General features: G+C 48.5%; 1 protein-coding gene across 6 annotated transcripts in view; it reads left to right on the plus strand.

Moving 5' to 3' along the window:
• Positions 1-1,802: 1,802 nt before the first annotated feature.
• ZHX2 (zinc fingers and homeoboxes 2) overlaps positions 1,803-22,341 on the plus strand; it is a 76,564-nt gene continuing 56,025 nt past the window's right edge. For 2 of the 6 annotated variants that reach the window (XM_074577750.1, XM_074577753.1), the window contains exon 1: positions 2,177-2,319. The gene's annotated coding sequence lies outside the window, so the exon portion shown is untranslated. Of the gene's footprint in view, positions 1,969-2,176; positions 2,320-22,341 lie in introns of those variants that run through there. The other 4 variants (XM_074577751.1, XM_074577752.1, XM_074577754.1 and 1 more) reach the window with 3 other exon arrangements.

Raw genomic sequence — 22,341 nt, forward strand, 5'->3', positions numbered from 1 at the left:
AAGCAGACGATTTTTTCACCTGCTTTTCCATTGATCTGCCCTTTCAAGAATATTTTATATCCAGAAGCATAGAAGTCTTATTAAAACACTTTGGCTTTTCTTTTTTTTCCGAATCATAGAAAAGGAATTTAAGACAGTAGGAAAAGAAAAAGTATATCCTGGGGGGAAATATTTTTGCCCCCTAAAATAGAAATAGCTCTTTTTTTTATTTTTTTTTTCCCCAGGCGTTCAAAACTCAGAAACATTTACAGGGCTGATCAGCTACTGAAGAGTTAAACAAACTATATGTTCAGTAGTATTTATCAGAAAGAGGAATTTCCATTAAAAACAAAAGAAAACAAAACGCTAGGAAGGAAAACCAAAGTTCAATGAGCATCAGCAAGCTCTAACGGTCACCTTCCGTGTCTCCAGCGATCACGGAGAGGATGCCCACGCCTGCCCCTTCCTAACAGCTGAAATCCAGAAAGAAGAGGAAAAGTTAGCACAAATCTCGAAGCTGGTGGCAGAGAGGAAAGAATCCATTCTGTTATCAAATACTTGCAGAGACTGTACTCAATCAGGCAGTCAAAAACACGCCTACTCAGATAAGGGTATCCCTGCAAAGAAATCTCTTGACACTGCTTTGACATATTTACGTTCTTCCACGATTATTCAGTTGCAATAACTTCGAGCTCCTCTTCTGACACTCTCACACAAGCCGGTCCCAAACCTGCACGGGGAAGGGGAATGAAAACGCTGCCCACCGAACTTGTTGAGGGGGGTTAAGGGCTGCAGCCCGGCGCCGGCTCGCCGTGCCGCAACGCCGGTGACACGGGGCAGGGGGCCGGCCGAAGCGAGGGGAGATTCAAAACCTCTGGAGCTTTAAGTATACAATTAAAATATCGATTTAATGCCATCTAATCAAAGATACCGCATCGTAGATAGCACACCCCTGAAGTCACCGAGAGATTATGCTACTCGTAAGTCCTATTAGCCTTGTTGGACTTGTTGGAAGATCTGCTATCTGGTAGCAAGATACAATCGGTAAATTATTTCTTTTAATTATCTCATTGAAGTAAACAGAAAATAGCCTGGGTCCTATCTGTCTACATCTCTTTGGAAGAAAGGCAAAGAGGCATAAGAGTTCAACGACAGTTTTAAGTGGGGGAAAGGATTCCTGCGGTGCAGCGGAGGAGCGGAGATTGCAGCATCCCTGGGAAATACACACCACCTTCTTCAAAGCAACAACCAACCGCCGCCTGAAGCCCACCCGAGCTGGGGTGGCTTGGAAAAAACCTCCATCCCAAGCCAAGGATGAAGAAATGCCTCCCACCTCCCCAGGTAACCTGTCCCGCTTCGGGGGGGGGTGGGGGTGGGGGGGTGGGGGGGCAGCCTCAGGGAACTTCATCCAGCCCCTCAGCATCCCACCGCCGCCGCTATAGCGGGGGTCCAGCCCCCACTCCGTCCTTGCAGCGGGGATCTAACCCCGCCGTCCCTATACCGGGGGGCCCATCCCCGCGATGCTAAGGCGGGGGTCCCGTCCCCACGTTCTACAACTACCCGCTGCCATCCCCACGCGGGGACGTCCAGCCCACGGGGTCCTGGACTGAGGGGTCCCCACCCCCAGCCCCTGAACCGAGGGTCCATCTTTCCCCCGGGGGGGAGAGCGGGGGGCGAGCCCCGGCTCCGCCCGGGGGATCGGGGGTTCCGCGCCGTTCCTGCCGCGGAGCGGGACGGGGGACGCGGCGGGGACGGGCGGAGGGGCCGGCGGTGACACCACACGGCGGAGCCCACGCGTGGACAGCTCGGGGCACGGCGGGGGGGATGCGTGGAAGATCCGCGGGGCTGAGCCGGAGGAGGAGCGGCGGGGGCCGGGCGGGATGGGGGGGGCACAGCCCCACTCCCAACTTTCCGCCGCGCCGAGGGACCCCGGCGGCCGCGCCGGCGGTGGTATCGTATGCAAATACGCACGCTGACGTCAGAGATCATGTGGGTTTTGGCGTAGATCCCCACCGATCGAGGGCTCTTTTTTTTTTTTCCCCATTTTTTTTTCCTTTTCTTTTTTTTTTTTCCTTTTTTTTTTTCCCCTCCCCATTTTATTTTTTGCACCGCGGCGTGTGCGTGCGTGCGCGCGTGGCGGTGCGCGCGTGTTTCCCCGCGGACGGGCGCGGGCGGGGGCGGGGGTTGGGGGGGGGAGGGGGGCGGGGGGGGGGGTGTCCGTTGCGCGGGGTCCCGCGGCCGCGGGCTGCCGCGGCGGCGCGCGGAGCGGCGCGGAGCGGTGCGCGGAGCCCTCGGTGCCGCTCCGCAGCGGGACAGTCGGTGCCGCCGCCCTGGGCGCAGGTAGGAAACTTCCCAGGCGGGGCTTCCCTCCCCCCCCCCCCATATCACCCCCCCCGGCACCCCACCTCACCCCCGGCGGGCGCGGAGCTGCGCGGCGCTGCGCACCCCTCCGCACCGCCTCCCCCCCCCCCCTTCTCCCCGCACACATGCACTCGCCGGCGCTGCCCCGGCCGCTCGCACCCAACTTTTCCTGCCGCAAAAAACTGTCCGGTTCCCGGGATTCCGGCGGGGGCCGGGAGAAAAGGGAGGGGGTTGGGGGGGGGGGGGAAGAGACCGGCGGGGGGGGTGTGAGCCGGGAGGGTTATTCGGGGTGAGCTCTTAATTATATTTTTTAGATATAATTTTTGCCACGCAGCCTGCGTGCCCCCCGTCCTCCTCCCCGCTCCCCGCCGCCTCCCGACCGCAAGTTTGGGTGAAGGGGGGGAAGGCAGGCGGAGGGGGGTGGGGGGGCAGGAAAAAACATGTCTACGTTTGTCTATGTCGACATCAGCAACACAAAATATGGCGTCCGCTTTCGACAGGGCGTTACGTAGAGGCGAGCAGGGCGATTTTGTCAGTGCGGTCTTTAAAAAGCAGCCGCTGGCTTCCCGGGAGGGGGAAGGACGGGGCGGGGGGGGGACAGAAGCCGCCCCGGGGGTGCTGCGGGCGCAGGAGGGGCCCCGGGCACCGCCGCCGCCACGCGTGGCTCCGCGGCCGGACTTGGCAGCGGTTCTTCGGATTTAATTTTTTTATCAAAATTTTTTTTTTTTTAGCTCTTCACCCCCCTCTCCCCCCCGCCCCCGTCTGCTCCCCCGGGGCTCGCCCCCTCCCGCCCCGCCGCTGCCGGTACCCGCGGAGCGCGGCGGGGCAGCCCGGGAGCCCCGCTCCATCCCTCCTCCAGCCTTTGCCAAAGTCGCTGCCTTTCCTCTGGCATTTAATTTTTCCCGGGATGGGGAGATTTGGGGAAATTCGGCCTTTGGCACGTTTCACCCACTTTTTTTTTTTTAAGGAGAGGTGACTTTCCCTTTTGTTTTAGCGGGTTTCCAAAGCCATCACAGAGCTGTCGTGGGTTTTTTTCCCCTTCTCTCTCACCACAGATTTTTTTTCCCCCTTTTTGCTAGGAATAAAACTTGGAAGTGGAGTTGGGATGTGCCTGCCTGACTTTGGGGGATCCCTCTGCCCGCCTCTTTCCTGAGCCCTTTTGTTCACTTTGCGCCTGGGAATCCTTCCTTAGGGAGTGAGCCTGGTGAGGGGACACGGCCCCGGTAGTTCCCTCGGGATCCCCAGGGAACCTCTCCGATGGAGGCTCCCCATCCTCTCGGGGCAGGTGCTCCTCTTAAACCCCGGGAGGCTGCAAGGGCCCTGCCATGCAGGAGAACTCAGCAAAAGTTTTGTATCTGAAGGTGGAGAGCAGAAGGGGGAAAAGCATCTGAAGAGGTAGGAATGGGAGGGAAGAGGAGGACGCTGGCTGGGTGGGAAGGTGAGAGGATGCCGAGGATTGCTGGGCATCAGCACCTCCTGCCAGCCGGGTCCCGAGGTGGCAGCGTGGGGAGCAGCAGGACAGGGTGACGGAGCCTGCGGTGCCTTGTGACGCTGCACCCCCGGCAGCACCGGGGATCTCCCTCAGCAGTGCTGGGGTCACAGCGTAAGGCTGTCAGCTTGGCAAAACTGGTCTTTCCTGGTTGGGTTTTTTTTGTCCCACAGGTGTCAAGATTCCAGTCCAGGAAGGGATTTTAGCATGTCCTTTAGCGGAGCAGTGAGAGACATCCCCCCAAAAAAAACCCTTTTCAGATTGGGGCTGAGAACTAAAATGTCAGATGCCTCAATGTAATTCTTCTACAGCAAATGATGATAAATCATTGCCGCTCTCTGCTTCGTCATCCAGCTCACCTACAAGTAACCCACGTGTGGTTGGTCAGTGAGTTGTCTTTGTTTTTAAAAAAGCTACAGATCAAACTTTGTTCGGGGTTTGTCCCTCCCGGCCGGGGCTGGGGTAGTCGTGCAGGCGCAGGTGTGACTGGCACAGGGGTCCGAAGTCTCTGGCAGAAACACCTCGCATGTAAACTTCCTGGGAAATGCCATGTGAAATAACAGGGCTTGTGTGCTGCCGTGTTTTGTTAGACCAGTAGAGGAATAATTTTGTTGTTTTAGAGGTATCTGTGACAGAAGCGCTTTGCCAGTGTAATATATTCCTGTCCCGGTGAAGCCTTTCTAATGTAGATGTGACTTCGGTCTGTTGTATGAACTCAGCAGCTCTTTGAAACCCAGAATTGCAAATTGATCTCCGGGTCAGGGAAAGCAAGGTACTGGCCAGCAGTGGGGGAGAGTATAAATGCTAAAAAGCCCATGCATTTTTAAAGTTGTTGTCTGGTCCTTATTGTACCTCTGCACCCGTGTGCGGGTTTCTGCTGCGTATCTGCAGAAATGAACGGCCAAGAGTTGTCCCGCGTTGGTTCTCTCTCCTTGTGCCAGTGATGAACTCGGTGCCGGAAAGCACTTACAGATGTGCGTAGCTCAGTTTCCAACCCAAAGCCCGTGCGATTACTCACCTTCCCAAAATGAGGTTTTTCCTGCCTGACCACCCCAAAAATTCTCCTGTCAGAGTTACGTCCCACAGGACATCTCTGCCATCGGCTGCTTTCTCTCAAAGTAATACTTTTTTTTCCCCCCTTTTGACCCTAGTTATAATTCCTGTAAAATCAGTGATCCGTTGTATGAGACAGCCCAAGTTGTCAGCCTGATGTTTTGGTTCTTTTTTTGTTAGGGGTGGCGTTTTATTGGGTTTTTATTAAAAGTAAAAAAAAAAAAGAAGCTAACATTAAATATAGAAAAGTTATTTGCTTCTTTTTACATTTTCAAACCAGTTTCAAACCACTGCAGGCTGGACTGAGAACACAGCAGGTTTTGCTCATCCTCGTACAAGATGAAGATTTTAATGCCAGGCATGACATCACTGTATCTGCATGTGCGACATCTTCGGGTTTTTTTTTCTTTCTTTTTGCTTTAACTAGGATGATCCTCAGAGATACTGTTTGGAGCCTATTTTTGGTTAGGGTGTTTTGGCCTACATCTGAATTGTTTTCCTGCATGTCCACTTAACTTAAGGAATGAAAACATCCACCGAAAATAAATCAAAATAGTATTTTGATTAGGATTTGTTTAGAAATGAACAGCATCACAACTGAATTCCTGGAGATTTTAGCATGGCAGTGAGGTTGCAGCAAAGCTGCGTTTGCTTTTCGTGTGGAGTTGTAGTTTTGACTTTGTTTGAAGCGTGCGGATAATTCAGCAAGTGTGTTCTTTCCCTAAAAGTTACTGCAAACTGAAGGTGGTAACATCCGCATGACGGTATTTGTTCATATTGAAAATAAGTAATAAACGGAAGTAGGCATTATGATAATCTATTAAAGGCTTTAACTTAAAGCCATTTAAAGTAATTGCTGTCAAGTTGTGTTTACACATGTCACTTCAGCTGGAACTAACATTTGTGGTGTTAGTTTATTTTCTCAACCCTTCAAAAATAGGTAGGTCTGAAGTTTACTGGGTGCCATGATACGGTTCAGTCCCAGGGTAGCAATAAGTTTGGGTTTTATCTGCAAAAAAATGTTGATTTCCAGAATGTTACAAATACTTTTCATACAGGGTGGTATTTGAGAGTTTGGTTTGCGAAGGTGTAGCGAAATGGGGATGAAGTGAATCGGGCCCTTGGGAAGAGGAAGGGAAGAGAGCTCACTTCCAGGCTTGCGGTCCGCAGGCAGTTCAGAAATCACCAACACAGTGCCCCCCCCCCCCCAAACAGCCGTGCCTTTGCGAGGCAGGAGGGTTTGTTGGACTGATTGTTTTGTTTTAAAAAAAAGATGCACACGGGGTTGTTTCAAGAAACGCTGTGGGTTTGGATATAAGACAATGCACTTGGCAAGCTTTCCTCAGAACCCTGAGACCCAAAACCTGTTTCTAAAGTGAAAAAACTGAGTTTTCTGTAAAACGAGTTTACATAGAACGGCCAGTATTGTGAGTCTGCTGGTGCGACTGGGAGATCCGGTCAAATTGAGGGATACAGGGTTTTTCAGGGAGACGTGTGAAATGATTTTTTTGTATTTAGCACTGAAAAACCTTTAAAAGTCTGTGTTTTGTTAGTGAGTGGAGGGAGAATGGCACAGGCAAGCAGAGGAGGATTTGGCATTGGTGACTTAAAAAAAGGTCCTCCTGTGGGGCTTTATTCTGGTCCTGAGGACGTGGGTTATGGTGCCACATCCCCGTGAATTTGCGATGCCCCGAGCAGGGCTGGTGGTGGGAAGACTTATGTCGGCGCTTGGCAGAGGGGAGAGTTGGCCATCTGGAGGGCTGACGGAGGAGGGAGGAAGGGTTGGGAAGCAAATGGGGAGGAAGGTGATCTGTAACGCCTGCGTGGTTAGAAATCGCACGTTGGGAGCGGTTTTTGGGGGGGGGCGTGATTTCAGCGAGTTTTGACAACCTTTTGCGAGTCGTCCCGGTGCACGGGGTACATGCTGGGTGGTGAAAGCAGGGTGCGTGAGAGGAATTCAATGTCTCTCCAGCAGCGAGCTGCCCCGGCTACATCTACAGTTTATATCTTCTCCAGGCTGTGGCCCCTGGGCAGACTTTTCCAGCGGGGACCTGATCTAGCAAAGCCAAGCCTGCTCACCACTGGCTTATCTCTCAAATTGACTTTTGCAGATATTTTGGGAGCAACTGGCAGATTTCCACACGCCCCCTGAGCCCCCGTCAGTTGCCATCTACACCGTTGACAAGCTCTGAAGTGATGCGGGTCTCCTCTCTCTCTTGCGGCCCTTCATCTGGCAGCCGGGGGGAAGCCCACGGGCTGTGCACCTCCTGGGGCTCTGGCTCGAAGGGCAGCCCCAGCATCCGTAGGATCATAGAACCATAGAACGGTTCAGGTTGAAAGGGACCTTTAAAGATCATCTAGTCCAAACCTCCTGCCATGAGCAGGGACGTCTAGCCCTAGGTTATGTTGCTCAGAGCCCCATCCAGCCTGACCTTGAACACTGCCAGTGATGAGGCACCGACAGCTTCTCTGGGCAACCTGTTCCAGTGCCTCACCACCCTCATCATAAAGAATTTCTTCCTTATGTCCAATTTAAACCTACCCTCTTTCAGTTTAAAACCATTGCCCCTTGTCCTGTCACTGCAGGCCTTGGCAAAAAGCAAGTACGCATACATTTCAGGCTACTTGATATCTCATTACACTCCCAGAGCCTAGGAGTGTGTGAGCGCTTTGGTGGGGTGAGCATCCCACGAACACACCAAGAACTTGCTCCTTGGGTGAATTTGCTGGTCGTGGGTTTATCCTCCTAACCCCACACGATGAGTTTGATAAGCGGCATCAGCAAAAATCACCCCTTGGCTGGTGTAACAGCCTTTCTGCTCCTGGGTTTTGCCAGCACAGCGACATCAGTGACATGTCCTGCCCTGGGCTGATACAGCCACCTGGAAAGCGTTTGTGGTACGGACCTGACATAAGACATTCCCATGCAGAGCTGTCTGCTGCCGTGTGCTTGTTCATCCCTTGCTGTGTGCACAGCAACGCTCCTCTTTGGGAAACCTTTTTGCTGCTTGAGTTAAGCCCGAGTTAAGCCCAGTCCTCCCAGCAGGAGCGGGCGTTGGAGGCTCCAGGCCACAGGAGCGGGCGCATCCTGGCCCAAACACAAGGGACTCTGTGCACGTCACGGGAGTTTCCTCCAGACCGGTGTTGTCTGACCACGGCATAGTTTAGTTCACTTGGGAGACTCCTCCACAGCCTGAAATTCATCTTCTGTCCTGGAAAAATGTGGCAAAGCTGAAAAACAAAATTATTTCCCTTGTGTTACGGTCCTCTTAGCTGTGGGTTTGCACAGAAACAATCTTGGTGAGAAGCAACCCTTGCTTCACTCCCCCCTTTCTTAAGTGAGATAGATATAGATATAGATATAGATATCTATAAGTATTATTTTTTACTTGCAGCAGTTTGGCAATGTGATTTACAGCGTGGTCCCAGCTGGCACCAATGCAGGGGACGATGAACTTTGTGTGAGCAGTGAGAGGGGCGGAATGGGAACTTCTCGCGCTGGTTTCCGTGCTCCATCACAGGCCTGAAATCTTAGTTTTCCTTCTCTCTTTTTTTCCCATTCTTCCTGTCCTGACCTTATTTCCCCTCTTAAATACTAAATATATTTTTAAACTTGCAACCTCAAATTACCTGTCAATTTTGGCTTTTCTTTTGTTGTTAATTTTCTGTTCCCGCGATTCTCTAGTAAGTGTTAAAACTTCATATTTCACTTGCTGGAGCTTAAAACCAAAAAAAAAAAAAAATAACCAAATGGAAAGAGATTTTCTCGCTTGTTTTGAGTCAGTGACCGTAACTAAGCAAGCCTCAAGTTCAGGGTTATTTAACCTCTTGTCCAGTCTGGTGAGTGAAGGAAGAAGTCCTGTGAGCAAAGCTGTCTAGGGAGAAATGCGTTTCCTTTCTTTTTAACAGAATCTAGTTGTTTGTGGGTTATTTTAAATAGCACCCTAAAAAGCAGGTTCTGAGCTGCTGCTAAAGGCAGTCTCAGAGGGGTTTAATAAAATCTCAGTATTTCTCAAGAACTCTGTGCCCCTTCCCTGTTCCTTTTTCTCACTCTCCAAGCTTTGGACATTTTTTTTTTTTATCTCCCTCAACCTAATTTCATGCTTATTAGTTTCAGTTACTTCATGTTACACTTCACTCAGATAGCAGAAGTGGGAAAATACTTGTTCTTTTTAAAAATCTTATTTGCAAGAAGCAAATCCAAGAGTAAACAGTTGGAGGTAGGAAGTTTTGTTGGATTTCCAAGAGTGCCAGGACGGAGGCCCTGGGGAAGCGATGCGGGGAGGTTTTCCGTCCTCTCCTGCCGGGGGAAGCCGGTACGAAGCAGACAGCGCCGGCATCTCCGAGCTTTGCTGCTGGGCTGCTGATTCACTCTCGCACAAAATAAAAGAAAAGTCCTGATGGTTCTGGCCTGAAGTGTTTTTGAGGAGATGCCTTCCCCGCCCCTCTTCCCGCCTCCCACCTCTAAAGCAAATATGTTTTGTTGTGGGGTTTTTTTTTTCAGCATCCTCTTAAGCACAAACTGTCAGGCACCACAGGGAGTTTTTCCTTGTCTTTTGTCTCTCCAGAAACTGATTTATTTAAATGATATGCTGGGAGCACACTGCTGTTACAGGCTTTGGTGCTTGTCGTCTTCCGGGCTTCGGTACAGATTCCATGAAAATTGTGGGAGATGGGGTTATCCCAGAGGATCATGGTGCCTCCTGAAGCTGAGTTTTTTCTGCATTTTTCCAAAAAGATTCCCCTTCTCGGTCTTCTGAGAAAAGCGGCGTTGGGTCGGACCTATTTTTTTCCACGTGACTGAAAGGCGAGGACGTTGTTTGAACGCTTGGCTCCCTCCTGGGGAGAGCGCTGGGTGGCCTGGCTGGGTGTCCACACAGCTGTCACTGCTCCCACCTGTGGGACCACTGCACCAGCACCCTCCTTTTGCTCAGCCAAAGGTTGTTTCGGAGTCCTTTATTACTCATTTATTTCCTTGTCACCCTTGCCATCCCCATGGCATCTCTTGCAGCCTGTCACTTTTATGATGACACTTTCCATTACTGTCCTGTAGTGCTCGGTACTGGGAGGAGTTGTGACCTCGTGGTTGCAAATTTTTGGGATTTGCTCCTCGTCCCTCGGGACTGGGCAGCCAGGGTTTTTTTCAGGCTCTGAGAGCCAGAAGCCCTTTTACCTGGGCTTTAACCTAAGGCACAAGTTTCCCCAGCCTGTGCTCAGGTACAAGCATCTTGCCAGGAAGGTGCCAGCTCCGCTGTGCTGCCGTTTTGAGGGTTAGATTTAATTTTCTTTGGGAAGCCAGCAGCGGTAAGATGCTCAGAAAGCCTCATGTGGGGGTTTTGAACCAAGGAAAGTGCCTGGGGATGCTGCACGGCAGAGTCGGCCGTGCCAGGCTGCTGGGTGCAGGGACTGGTGGCCGCTGAGAACCTGCAGGATTTTGCCCAACTGCTGTGGGTAGGAGGTTTCCAGGGACAAATGGTGATGAATAAATTCAGAGGAAACTGCTGCCTTAGGAAGCTTTTACTTCCCTCTGTCTGTCTGGGATCCTCTGGCATAAGAAAGGAATAGGCTCCACGTGTGTTTTAGAGCAGTTGGAGTGACGAGGAAGAGCGATGTGTTTGGAGGGTGCTGTTTTCTTCACCGCTTTTAACCTGGCATCTTCTCTTCCTTTAAAGTTAGAGCATCCTTGTAATTTTGCTGTTGCCAAAACAGTTTTTCCAGGACGCCCCTCTGCGTATCTGCTGGCATCTCGTCTGCGTGCCTTGCGGTTATGTCGAGGGGATGAGGTGGTTTGGGAAATATTGCTCAAGGCAAACACAAGTTTCAAAATCCACAGTTAATCAGATACAGGAAAAAAAATGTTAGCAGTCTAAAGTATTTCGCTTTCAAACCTAAATATACTTGAAATGCCTTAAATTCTCTTTGCTTGTCCTGTTACCCCAGATCTTAGCCTTTATCTAGAAGTACCTTATTTTCATGTTTTACCTTATTTTTACGTGTTTACCCTCTGTGCGATCATCCGGGAGAGCGTGTGAACACTCGGGGAGTATCCGAGCCAGGAGAGGAGTGTCACAAGATATTACTTATGCCGAAAAGAGCTCGTACGTAGGGATGATCTTAGCTCCAGCCCCGTCTCTTCTCCAGCGGCAGATCAGAGAGCCAGGTCGGTGGATTTAAAGTGAATCTCCTGAAATCGGAACTCCTTTTTGTTTGCTCCGCTCGTGCCTCTTGGCGAGCGGTGGATGGTCTTGTTCTCCCCGCCAAGTGCTGGAGAGCGGGTGCTTTCAGCCTCGGAGTCTGCAAGCTCCAGGCAGCACTTCTGGGGTGCGGGTGGGCGACCGGGAACCCGCACACCCTTCGTTGGCTGGCCCCAATGCCCTGCTGAGCCCTCTGCACCTCTCTGCACCTCTCTAGGGGACTTAAATATGTGTTTTAAAAAAAAGCCACAAACCCCTATCTGCACCCTGTCCCCAGTTTAGGAGGAAGTATGTTATTGACAGCATGTTTTGCGTTTTTGATTGCTTTGTGGTACCCTCTACCCTCTTCCTTCCCTTCTTCCTCCCCAAGCCTGTTCCCACCCTGCCATCGCTTCAGAGGGCTCCGTCCACATCCGCATCCCAGCAGGGAGCCTGCCGCGGCAGGGTGCTCGCCGGGCAAGGAAGGCTCCTTTCCATCCGCAGGGAAAAAGTTTTTATGGTGGCTTGATGGAGGGAGGGACCCGCTTTGAAATGTGCTATTACATGTGAAGCACCCCCTGAAAAATATGCGAGGTGCTTTGCAAGGATGATATTTGGGTATTTAATGTTAGCACTGCTGCGTCACAAAATTGGTGGTGGTGTAAACAGTATGCGGTACTGTATGGCAAACGATTGTTGTCTGTTTTCGGGCAGCTTTACTTCCAGAAGGTATTGGGCAGCAAGAGGGGATGGGGATTACCGCCCAGCCTCTGCCAAGATTTTAGCTTTTTTTTTTTCGATGTTTTGTGTGCGATGGTGTGAGGTCCAGTTTGCTGCATTTTGGAAATGGTGTATTTGCACAGGAAAGCTGAATTCTTACCCGAGCCTCCTCACTGTATTGATTTCTGCAGCCAAGGTTGGAATTTGATCACATTTTTCTGTTAGCTGCCTTGGACTTGACGCAGCCTTTCGTATTTGCCTCTCCCTGACAGAGGTGCCTTGTGGTTAGTGCAGCTCCCACGGGACCGCTCAGACTGGCTCGCGTTTTTATCTGACGTGCTTTTGTTATTTTATTTTTTTAATCTGCCTGTATTTTGTTCACGCCTGTGTAGATGGGTTTTTTTTTTCCTTTCTTCTTTCTTTCTTCTCACTCTCATCCTGACCTTTTTATTGAATCTCTGGGTGGAGGCTGCTACCATGTGTCCTGAGGTTCCCGTCAGGTTGGGTTTGGTTTGTGCATGTAAGGCACTGCCGTAGCATCCTGCAGAAGAGTTCCCGTGCCAGACTTCTGGCATAGATCAGCCAGGAGACCCTTCTTCCGCTCAAATTCCTGATTGCTGGTCTGCATAGCAGCATAGAAAGACTGTGATTTGCCACCCTTTATTATTGGCCTTTTACAACCTACTCGTCTTGAAACACTCTTCACCTTTTGCTGTGGCCACTTGGCTTGGTTGGGGTTGCAGCTTGATTAATTTTTGGCTAGTGTGTGAGGCCCTTGTCCCTTTGCGGTCTTTTAAAATCAGTAAAAAATAAGTGCTCAAAAAGTTCAAAACAGCAAGTTTAACACACACTTGGTACTGAAACTTTTACACTGTAGCTAGAGGAGAAGGAAAAGTATCAAGAATCTTATTACTTGGTTTTTTCTTCTTTTTTTTAAATGAAGCAGGCAGCTAATAGGAAGCTGATTAAGAAACATTTGAAGTTGGGTGGGTTTTTTTATCATTAAACTTTTTTTTTACTTGTCTGCGGTTTTAAAATATCCATTCTTAAATTATGTAAAATAGATGGTGTGGGGGTGAGGAACAGCCCAATGCACGTCTCGGTTTGGCAGGGTTCTTCATATGTGAAGTTTCATCCTTAATGTGATTTAAGTAGTTCAAGGTAGTAAAGTCTTTAAATCAAGGTTTATAATGACTTTAAGATGCTCCCCATTTAAAGCATGAAGGAATGTTATATGCTATGGCTTTTAAAGGGAAACATTGTACATTCGTTGCTAATTGTGTTCTTTATTATTAAGTCCAAGTAGTAATTTTTTTTTCCAAGGCATGTTTGGCAACTGATAGTTTTTAATCAAATTACAGAATAAAATAATTACTTGAAATTTAACATAATAAACTTATTTTATAGGTCTTAATACAGTGAGGAGCTATTAAGATCACCTTTGATCTGCACTGAAAGCAGGCAGGCAGAGTCTTGTGTGAAGGCAAGCAAAGCCAGTTGTGTTAAAAACTAGAAGACGATCATCCCAGGAGGTGCTTGTTCAGAAGCCCACGGTTTAGGTGAGAGTAGGGTGTTGACAGAGAAATTTTTTGTCTCTTCGGTGAATACATGCAGATAGATTAGGGGAATTGTAGTTAATTATTTAACAAAGGGCCCAATGCTGGAGTTGCCTTTGACTCTTGCGCTACTTGACAGCTCTGGTTTGGAGGGTGGAATTTAAGACTACAACTTTGAAATTAAGCTTTTCTTTGCCTTTTCTTCTTCCCAGTGAATTCAAGGCTCTTGACTGCCAGCTCTGAGCATTACAGCCCAAACAGATGACGTGCAGACTTTTGCACTCTGTGCTAAGGACATTTACATAAAAGGGAGATATTCAGATTGCATCCAAACCCCACTCAGTTTATGGGCTTGCTGTTGAAGAAGATGGGTCTGCGCTGTCCCTGTCCACCTGGGGGTCTTCAGAGAGTCTCTCTGATACCAGTCCTTGCTTTTTGTGCAGACCCCTATCAGTCGTTGAGCAGAAAAAGCTTAATCCGTGACAAGCCAGATGTGATGTGAGCTGAAATCCAGGAGACTAATTATTCCTGGGGCCAGCAGGACCGATGCAAACCGCTTTCCAGCGCGTTCGCTCACGAGATTGAATTCCTGCATGCACTGGGAGAAGGGCCAGACTAACCCCTCTCCACTCGATGGCACCAGTGATGGGGCCTCTCCTTCACAGCGTGTCTGTTTTCATGAGACCGGTAGGAAGTTACTGTCTTCAAGATTTTCACCTCTGTCAAGTGTGACAGTCGTTAGGGGATGTGCTGGGATTGATAGACCCACATACACATGAACGTGGAGGCAGCCGGAAACCAACCTCACAAATCCCTTAAAAATCAGTGCTACCAGCAGGGATAAAAAGAAGGAAATGGAGTTTAGGAATGTCCAAACTTTTACCCAATTCTACTTGCCATCCCCCTTTCATTTTGCCCCTACCTGGGCTGTAGGGCTGGAGTATCTCTCAGCAGCCCTGTGGTGCCTTTCACAGAATCACAGGGGTTGGAAGGGACCTCTGGAGATCATCTAGTCCAACCCCCTGCCAGAGCAGGTTCCCCTACAGCAGGTTGCACAGGAACGTGTCCAGGTGGGTTTTGAATGTCTCCAGAGACTCCACCTCCTCTCTGGGCAGCCTGTTCCAGTGCTCTGCCACCCTCAAAGGAAAGAAGTTCCTCCTCATGTTTAGGTGGAATTTCCTATGCTGAAGTTTGTGTCCATTACCTCTTGTTCTGTCCCTGGGCACCACTGAAAAGAGCGTGGCCCCATCCTCCTGACACCCACCCTTTAAGTATTTATAAGTGTTGATAAGATCCCCCCTCAGCCATCTTTTTTCCAGACTGAAAAGACCCAAATCCCTCAGCCTTTCTTCATAAGCGAGATGTTCCAGTCCCCTAATCATCTTGGTAGCTCTCTGCTGCACCCTCTCCAGCAGTTCCCTGTCCTTGAACTGGGGAGCCCAGGACTGGACACAGTACTCCAGGTGTGGCCTCACCAGGGCAGAGTAGAGGGGGAGGATGACCTCCCTCCACCTGCTGGCCACATTCTTCTTAATGCACCCCAGGATGCCATTGGCCTTCTTGGCCACAAGGGCACATTGCTGACTCATGGTCATCCTGTTGTCCTCCAGGACTCCCAGGTCTCTTTCAGCTGAGCTGCTCTCCAGCAGGTCAGCCCCCAACCTGTACTGGTGCAGGGGGTTATTCCTCCCCAGGTGCAGCACCCTACAGTTGCCCTTGTTGAATTTCATAAGGTTGCTCTCTGCCCAACTCTCCAGCCTGTCCAGGTCTCTCTGTATGGCGGCACAGCCTTCTGATGTGTCACCCACCTCTCCCAATTTTGCATCATCAGCAGACTTGCTGAGGGTGCACTCCATCCCTTCATCCAGGTCACTGATGAATATATTGAACAGGACTGGACCCAGTACTGACCCCTGGGGAACACCACTTATCACTGACCTCCAACTAGACTCTGTGCCCCTAATCATGACCCACTAAGCTCTGTCTTTCAGCCAGTTTTCTATCCACCCCACTGTCCATTCATCTAACCCACGCTTCCTCAGCATACCTATGAGAATGCTGTGGGAGACCATGTCGAAAGCCTTTCCTCGGTAAAGCCCCAGGCAAGTGGAGTTACCAAAAGGCGACGTGCTTTCCTGGCTGCAAATGTACAGACAAGGGGATGCCAGTTCAGAGGTATGAAAGAGTATGTACAGCAAAAATATCTTTTCACTAGAGTCCTCACTGCATTTGAGGCTGAAATCACAAGAGCTGTTCTTTGAAGTTGGCTGCCTAATTGTATTGTGAATTTGGCTTTCAGGGTACCACTTTGAAAAAGCAGCTGAGACCTTTAAAAGGCCCAAACCCCCACTCTTTTTATTGGCATTTTTACATAAGTCCAACTACAGGGTGCACACATGCACCTGCACACATGCATTGTGTGGTCCTACCTGGGTAAGTGTTTAGGTCATTGCACTTGTGTTGAAGTGAGGTGCAGCACTGAGGCCTTTTCCCTCCCACGGACATTCCCAGTGCATCAGGATGGTCGGTTCAGACCCTTTGCTGTGGTCTCTGTCCCTGCTGGGTGACAGCAGTGGGGCAGGGGGGTCAGGTGCGGTTCTACTGGAGGTCCTGTGATCAGTTCCTGGGTCGTGCCGTGATGGGGAAGATTTGATAAAAGGATCAAGCCGTTCCTTTGCATTATGGCATTGTAGTGAATGGGCAAACACTGCTGTTCTCGTCTTGTCTTTACCTCTGAGATCACCAGCAGCTGCTTCATTAACTATTAATGGCCTGCTCATTAATGCTGTAAAAGGCTAGGACCAATCTTGCAAATTTTCTGGACTCTTCCCCTGAAATATTTATGACTTGCTCGCTGTGCAAAAGGGCAAGAGCAACAGCAGAGAACATGCCTCCAAGTTTTGTTGAGCATTATTAAAGAGCTCATGAATATGAAGAAGCTGGCAGCTTCTCTCTTTTTTTTTTTTTTGGCTTTCTGAGCTTGTGCTGCACGTCTGGCTGTAGGGGTCGAATGGGCTGGTGGTTCGCTGGTGCATCGGCGGCTCAGATGGTCCCTTGGTGAGCCATTACTCCAGACAACCTGCTGTAACACAGAAGATTCATAACCAGACTAACCTAGTCTAGTGTCTGGTCTTCTGCCTTCTTAGCAGAGTTTTGGCTGCTTTGCTTAGGATCTGTAGTTGCTGTAGTGCTTTCCTTTGCACAGTGTCCTGCGAGCACCAAGTTGTAAATGACACCTGCAGGGGAGGTTTTATTATCCTTGTTTAACAGATGGGGAAACTGAGGCACCAAAGTTGAACAATGTGCCTGGAGCTGAGTAATGGGAAGGCAGTAGAGGATGGAAATGGTTTTGCCCAAAACTGTGTTACTTTTGATTAAATCTGGTTAGTGTGAAAGAGGGGGACGCTCACCAAGCCTCCTCTGAAGCCATTGCTACAAGTCATTCCCGTCCCATTCTAAACAGATACCCTACGTGATCGCAGAGAGGAGCATGGGGTAGTGCTTTCCCTGGGAAGGTGCCAGTTGTTGTAGCTCCCTCCAGTACCGAGAAGCAGCCGGGAAGCTATTTTTCCCCTCCATCCAGATTTTGGAGATAAAATTGTGTTCTTCCCGTCGCTTACATCTACCGGCAATAAAGAGTCTGTCCACTAAATCCCAATTGCAGCTCGGCTGGTGGTGCGCCAGGCAGATTAAAATCTATATTTCTTTCCCACAGCCATCTGCAGAGCAAACATCAGTGTAAATACACGTGGGAGGCTTTTTTTGGTGAAGTAAGGAAATATGCTTTAAAGAGAACAGGTATGAGTCCAGGAGTGAGAACTGGTCTGTACAAAGTTTAACATCTTTTCCATATGCAGCTGGCCTTTAGAGTAAAAAGGCTCCTGTGTGTTTGGAAGATGCTGGGTGTGTCAGGAATGACCAGCCTTTAATACTGTTTGAGCTTCTGGGCTTGCGGGTAGCGCCGGAGTGGAGCCAGGCAGAAAAATAGATCCATATCAGAAGCATTCCCTGGTACAGCTTTCTCATTATTATTTCTTACAGAGTGTGAATATTTTATCCCACATTATATCAAATTACAAGGCATGCTTGGTTTCTCTCCTGGAGCCATTCCTTTTAGTTGATGGAGCAAAGTTGTGTTGGATTCAGGGTAGAGTTTCAAAGCCCTGTCCTTCACCACAGTAGTGTTTAAGGGTCTGTCTTAACAGCTTAATTTCATACTGCTAAGACAAGGTGAAAAGCCAGGTCTGGTACCCTGGTGGTAGCCACAACTTAGTGGTAGAACACGGTCATGTGCCCTGTATCACCACAGCAGACCCTGGTGGGCCTCCATTGTCACACTGATCTTTAGGAATATCCCAGCAGTGTGCTGAATGCCATCTGGCTTTGCCCTCAAGACTAGCAGAAGTGTCTCTGGGGAAGACTTCTGTGACTCTGCTGCTACAAGAATACCATCCAGATCTTGAGTGACTCTTGTCACTCTTTATTGAAGCAATTCCTCCAAAAGCTAGAAAATGGGTAGATGCAGGAATCGAGTCCCTGTCCTTTGGCTGGTGCAGCTCTTCCAGAGACAGCGGCAATGGAGGCTGCAGAGCAGATTGTCATTATTTTTTTAGTTACCAATGGTGCCTTTATGTCTCCATCTGTAGAGCTGCTCTCTTCCTCGTGGAAGATCTGCCCCCTCATCCCAGCAAGGACAGGAAGCTCCACCTAAGTTTTGAGGGCCCTTTCCTTGCTTCCTCCTTGCTAGTTAGGACGAGTCTGCCCAAAACAGACCCTGTTCCTCCTCTCTGAGGAAGGTTGAATCACAGGTTGAATCACAGGTGAGGGATGTTGCAAAATCTCTGTTCCTGAGCACAGGGAAGACCAGTGTAATTCAAAATGTTGGGGACTGTGTCTTATCTCTGCCAAAGGCATCAATGATCAAGAATCAATGATGTGAGAAAATACAGCGATAAGTAACACTTTCAGTAAGTACAAACTTGTTGTATCCTATGAAATAACTGGAAGAGGGAGGGGTTCTCTGTAGAAATATCAACATTCAGCTCTTGGTGTCATAACGTGAACTAAAAGAGCTGCTGGCAGCAGAGAAATTCCAGATGTGTCTTCTGCGTGCTGCTCAGCTGCGGGTTACATTCCCAAGGAAAAAACGTGTCTGTTTGCACTCTTGGGCAGATCCCTGATTTCAGCAGTTTCGGACTGAGGACTGGACTGTGCTTCAGAGGATGCTGCAACTCATTACTGATTTTCCTTTTCTGCCTGTCTTGTCAAGATAAAAATGATTGCGCACACTTACGAATAGTGGTTTCTAAAGGCTAGACTTTAAAGTTTAGCCTTTAAAGAGGTGTCGTGGCATCTAAGTGATCAACGGGGTACCAGTAGTTCGTTGGATCTTGTGAGTCTCCAGCATTTTTGGTAGAACCCAGCTATTCATTAGCTATACATGTGTTTGCCTTGTGTCTTCGGATTTGTAAGTGTTAGCTTAAATTTTCACATGCATTTAGATTGCTGGGTACTCCAACCAGCAGCCGCTTTGGTTCATGGTAAATTCTGACTCAGGAAAAAGTTATCTAAGCCTAAAATTAAGAGGAAGAAAGGGCAAAACCAGGCTTACAGTTCATGGGTAGAAATGGGGGAACAGGTCAGCCAGCCAAATAAAATGGCTTCTGGTTGAGTCTGGGATGAAGCTGTCCTACAAGACCTGCTAAACTTGGCCTTTTCAAAAGAGTGTAATCGTCCTTTGAGATGTGTTGATTTCTTATTTTTGCCACTGATGCTGTTTATGTCTTGTGCTTGCCTTGGCTTAAGGAGTACAAAGTCGCCTTGCGACTGCTATACTCATGTAGTTGAGTCCTTCTGCACTAATGTGATGTGATGGGGCCCAGAACAGCGCTCAGCTAGAGTTTGCGTATCAATAAAAACTGTCCTGTCAGGCTTTTTATAAAACCATTTATTTCATGGCATCGTCACCTTGACTCTTACTTGACGGCATCTAATGGTCCCCACCTCCAATGGCCTGAGCAGCTCTGTGTGGAAGGACACAAAGGCTGAATTTTGTATTACAACACAGGTTGTAATTTATGCTGGGAACTCAGCTGGCATCTTGATGCCTTCTGAAGGTGGCTTGGGGTTAAGCTGTGCCTACACTACAGACTTCTGCTAGCAAAGCTGTCCTGGCCAACAATTGTGGAGAGGTGTGATTCCTGAGTGACACGGCCGCGCTGGCACAGCCCTGAGGCATGGCGTGCCTACGCTGGGGAAGCCGCCCTTTTGCCGGCCTGTGAGGGACTTGTGTTGGGTTCTTGTAGACCAGGGCTTTTCTGCAATAGCCCGATGTAGTGTTTTGACAAGGTTACATGGGTGTTCATCTGCTGCTGGAGTGCTTCTGGGATCTTAGTTCCTGGAAATTTTTAAAGGGGTGTTTTTAGATCCTCCTCAGAAAAACAGAGGTGAAAGGCATGTTTTAATGTTGCAGGTCCTCTCTCATCATCCTTCTTTGTGGGGTGGTTCTGGTGTTCCCTCCACGCTCCAGAGCAGGGCACGGCGGCTGTTATTCTAGTTATGTGCCATCTAATGCTGGATAATGTTGCAAGATCCAAAAATAAAAAGTGAAAAATTAGGCAGACAGAGGAAACAAGGCCCAACTTTACCTCTTGGGCAGAGCAACCCCCTTCCCTCTTCCTACCACAGCTTCACCCCCCGAGTCTCAAAAGACAGATAACTTTGTTGGGTTTTTACCACCTACTCTGTCTTTCTACAATGAGTTTTGTTCCTTGTCTCTCTCCAAGAGCTTATGTTGTTACACCGCTACTACAGGTCCTTTGGTAAAATACTGTTCCTCTCTTCCTCCCCAGCCTTTTAGAGTTACGCATTTCTTCGCTCAAGAAAAACACCTCATGGTCGTCATCCCCAGCTTCATTGGAGAAGCAGAGAAGAGAGCGGTTTATTGGTGCTTATTTAATCCCATGTCTCTTAAAATACAAGCACCGGTTACCTGCTTGCATATTTTCCATCCCAGTATTTGTGCTACAGAAAAGTTTTGTTACAAGAATTAGGTGTAGAAGCACTGAGGAATAAAAATGGTTTACACAAGTTCAGGTGGAAGATTAAAACCTCCTCTCCCACAGCCTGGCTGGGACCATACCCTCTTGCCTGTACTTTTCATCTGGTGCACTCATGTCCCTGGTTTATGAGTTGCTACCTGAATAGCTCAGCTTCTCAGTACAGTATAGGACACACCGATTTCCGAACAGGTCCCTAAGGATGTACCAGCTGAGTGCCACAGATGGCAAAGGCCACGTCAGACCTGCAGGTCTCTTACTTCTCTGTTTGCTCGTACGTTTAAACTTACTTACTGCCTTTGGCAAAACTAATGCAATCATTCAGTCTATTGGAATTGCCCAATTAAGTCTCTGATCAGATAAAAGTCTATTGGGATGTGATTATCAGCAAGAAAGCATCAAGATCTCCAACTTGGCCTCCATGAAGAATGTGGGTTCTGACTTGAAACAAATATGTGGCAAGGTTGTGATTTTGGCTTGCTTTTCTCCCAAAATAAGAACGGGAAGTGTCTCATCTTTTGTAGAAGTCTTCCTTCCCCCTTCCAGTGAAACTTGGCATTTTTTCTTCCTGAAAAGGGGACCCAGAAAAATGATTTTGCTAGACCAGGGTCCGGTCAAGATACAAACACATTATGGGGGAGCTGAGACTGAAATGTTACTGCTCTCTAGCAAGTCTCCTATGTATATATAGCTCTTATATGTGTGTCTGTGTGTGTGTGTTTATATATATAGAGAGAGAGCTCTCTTCATAGCCATGGAGAGCAGGGATGCCCGGCTTCCCAGGGCACGAAGCTTTCATGTTTAGCCTGTCCCAATACATCACAGGAGACGGGACCTCAGTGTAATCTCCTTAATTATATCTCCATTCCTCGTTCCCCCTCTTCCACACTCTCCCTGCAGCCGGGAACTCACTGTTATTGTAGGAATTTACGCCAGCATCCCAGTGTTCAAAAGCAACACTTGCTATTTTACCTGTTTATTGGGGTTTTTTTTTAGAAGCAAAATGCTAAACACAAATAAAATAAACAAGTAAATAAGCAAAGCATTTAAATGAATGTGCAGTCATTATAACTGGTATCAGGGCAAAGGAATGCAAACAGGCCAGTCTGTGGCTGGATGCCTTTAGCTCCTGTCCCTCTGTTTTGTTTTTAATTTTGAGCACAGGAAGGGGCCAGTGTATGACCATATGCTTACAAAATGCTGGTTACACACATCTTCCAAACAATGTTGTCATAGTAATGATATGTCACGTATGTGTCACATTTTGTCACACTGTGAATGCATCCATGTGACTCCAAACCTTACTGCATTTCTTTCTCCTGTTCTTTGTCACCAGCAATAACGATTGTTTCTAGTCAACTTCTGCACCCATTCTGAATAAATTGGAAATGTGATTTCACTTCATTCAGAGACGATGGGAAGTTCATACCCTGGGAAATTTGCAAGGGTATTGCAGGGAAAATGTTAAGCATGTGCTTAAGCATCACTGATGTTGATCTAGTTAAGTGTACTCTTAAGCCTTAGGAGCTGTTGCCTCTTTCCAAGCATTGATCTTAATGGAGGGTTCTGAAAGAAGGGGAATTGATCTCCACTTGCAAGGCCCTAAAGATGGAAGTGTACCTTGAGGGAAGGAATAATCAGCAGAAGTTGATGCTGATATTGCTGTGAACATTATCTTGGTCATACCTTTTCATTTTCCAAAGATAAGATCTGTTCGGCATGATCTAAAGATTCCTTCAGTTTTCAAAAGTTGGCTGGGTTTTTTTTCTCCCCTTGTGATTTGTTTTCCCTTATTTTTCTTGTCATGTAATCGCCTTTGCAGTTTTAACAAGGTTTTGAAGTTAACACCACTTTGAGGCAGTGATATCTAGGCCAAAGAGGTTCGCACCTCTTTGGTGTGAGTGAGTTCTTGTGATTTTTGAGGAGGGAGGTCTTGTGATGAGAACGTGGAG

The sequence above is a fragment of the Larus michahellis genome, chromosome 2 (genome assembly GCF_964199755.1).
Source record: "Larus michahellis chromosome 2, bLarMic1.1, whole genome shotgun sequence".
Lineage (NCBI taxonomy): Eukaryota > Metazoa > Chordata > Aves > Charadriiformes > Laridae > Larus > Larus michahellis.